Source organism: Frankliniella occidentalis, unplaced genomic scaffold, assembly GCF_000697945.3.
Source record: "Frankliniella occidentalis isolate FOCC.00 unplaced genomic scaffold, Focc_3.1 Scaffold4, whole genome shotgun sequence".
NCBI lineage: Eukaryota > Metazoa > Arthropoda > Insecta > Thysanoptera > Thripidae > Frankliniella > Frankliniella occidentalis.
The window spans coordinates 2,839,944-2,841,770 of record NW_026267134.1 but is presented as its reverse complement, the minus strand read 5'-3'; the positions used below and the strand labels follow the sequence as shown (position 1 = coordinate 2,841,770).

General features: G+C 56.8%; 3 protein-coding genes across 6 annotated transcripts in view; 2 read left to right on the top strand and 1 right to left on the bottom strand.

The window, feature by feature from the left end:
- Window positions 1–1,827, top strand: part of LOC113204150 (uncharacterized) — a 59,845-nt gene that overhangs the window by 8,157 nt on the left and 49,861 nt on the right. The gene's annotated exons all lie outside the window — the stretch shown is intronic.
- The window catches only part of LOC113204176 (uncharacterized), a 33,961-nt gene that overhangs the window by 3,229 nt on the left and 28,905 nt on the right, over window positions 1–1,827 (bottom strand). The window lies entirely within an intron of this gene.
- Window positions 1–1,827, top strand: part of LOC113204188 (ATP-dependent helicase brm) — a 17,475-nt gene that overhangs the window by 14,027 nt on the left and 1,621 nt on the right. The window lies entirely within an intron of this gene.

Here is a 1,827-nt window from a genome sequence, read left to right as displayed (position 1 = left end):
CCGCGCCGCCGGGCAGAAGAGCAGCGGGATGCGCTCGAGCCTGATGGGTTGCCTAACCGGCGGGCGGACAGCGACAGACCACCACCGGCCGCTTGATCCGATCAACGGCGCTATTCTTCTCTCCTCTATCAGTCGAGACAGCGGCGCGGGCAGCCGATTCGCTTCTGGACAGCTCTTGCCGTACCGCGCCGCATCACGCGGTCCACTTTACTTCTTTTTCAGTTTTATGGCCGAAACGCCATCGCGCCACATCGCCCCGCCATCATCACCCCCCAATAGCACCGCGTCGTGACGGCGTGTCCGCGTCACAAAAGACTGTGTCGGGTTCGGCCGGTTGGGCCGGTCGCAAGCGCAACCACCCCTTCATAACTCAGAGCCACACCACTCGTCTCTCGTGAGGAGCCGTGCCGAGCACTGCCGAGTGGTCCGGAGGCACACCGCAACACCAATCACGATTCAGATTCAGGTTCGGTTAGACTGCAAGGGGCGCGGGCGGCACGGGCGCTCGGCGCTAAAGTTTGGGACAGCGCGGTCATTATCGTTCAATTGTATATATTGCCACAGAAAATACTGCTTGTTCCAGCTGCAATGAAAGATATGCAATAAAGAGTCGAAATGATCAAATCTGGAAAAGACAAGGGCAGCAGGCGAGGGGGCCGCATGGGCCGGATGGCCCCCTCGTCACCTCGCAATCAGAGCAACTGGCCGCGGCGCCTGCAAGTTGCAGCGCAGACACACACTGCTCCTGCTCACGCCAAACCGAGGATGAGCAGTCCACCTAGTTCATTCTCCCTGCGTGTCCAGTCCAGAGTTACAGCGACACAGTCGTCTGTAAATATTCTCTTTGTTTTCTTCCGTATCGTGTATAGTATTACGAAGTGCTCTGCTATTGTACCTACCAGGTGGCCGATTTACCCCGCTCACTTCTGTAGTCAATGCTGCACCGCACGCATGAGTGCAGGCGGGCCTGCCTATCACCCCTGTCCAAGGCGCGGCGCCTTACGGGCTGAACAAGTAGGCAACCCGCCTGCATTCGTGCGTGCGGTACAGCATGATTACAGAAGTGAGCGGGGTTAATCAGCGACCTGGTATATGCGAAAACGTGTGGGCGCCACTGAGAGGATGGTGTCTTTTTGGTCGAGGAGGGAGGGTGCTGCAATAACACCGCACCCAAAAGCAATGAGCGCCACTGAAAAGGTCTCTAGTCAAAAAATGTTTTTCTGTTAATTTCCTTCTTTTTCCCCTTTTTAGCTTGATGTGCTGGGAAAAGTTCCCGTTTTAGACATAACACTGATATATCAGAATTAATACCTTACCCACCGACCCCGCTGCAGTCCCACCACGGTATGTTGCGCCGAACCCCCTCTGCTCTCTTTATTCCCTATATAAGACTGGGACTGGAGCATCCGACCGAGGCCATGAGGCCGGGTCGCGTGTGCAGAATAAACGCGTCACTATTTAAACGCGCCTTTCTTTTTTTCCCCTCCGCTTCTTTCTCCGATGCATCGATTATCCAGATCGCTGTTACGCAATCCAAGAGTGCGAGTGACTGGCCATCTCGATTACTCACTCACTCACTCTGCCGGCCCTGCCCGGCCCGGCCAGTGCGCGATCTCAAACTATAATGCTGGCCGGCATTATGTAGTTAAAAGAAGCTCGCTGCCGCTGCCCCCTCCCCCTCCTCGCGCTGTCCTCAGCGAGTGCTTCGTGGTAGCAGCGCGGCGGGGCGGGCCGAGCAGGAGGGGCTGGACCTCCTGCTGTCGTTTTTGTAGTGAGTGCGTGTTGTAAGAAGAGCACGACCTGCGGGCCGAGCGAAGGAGGGGGCGG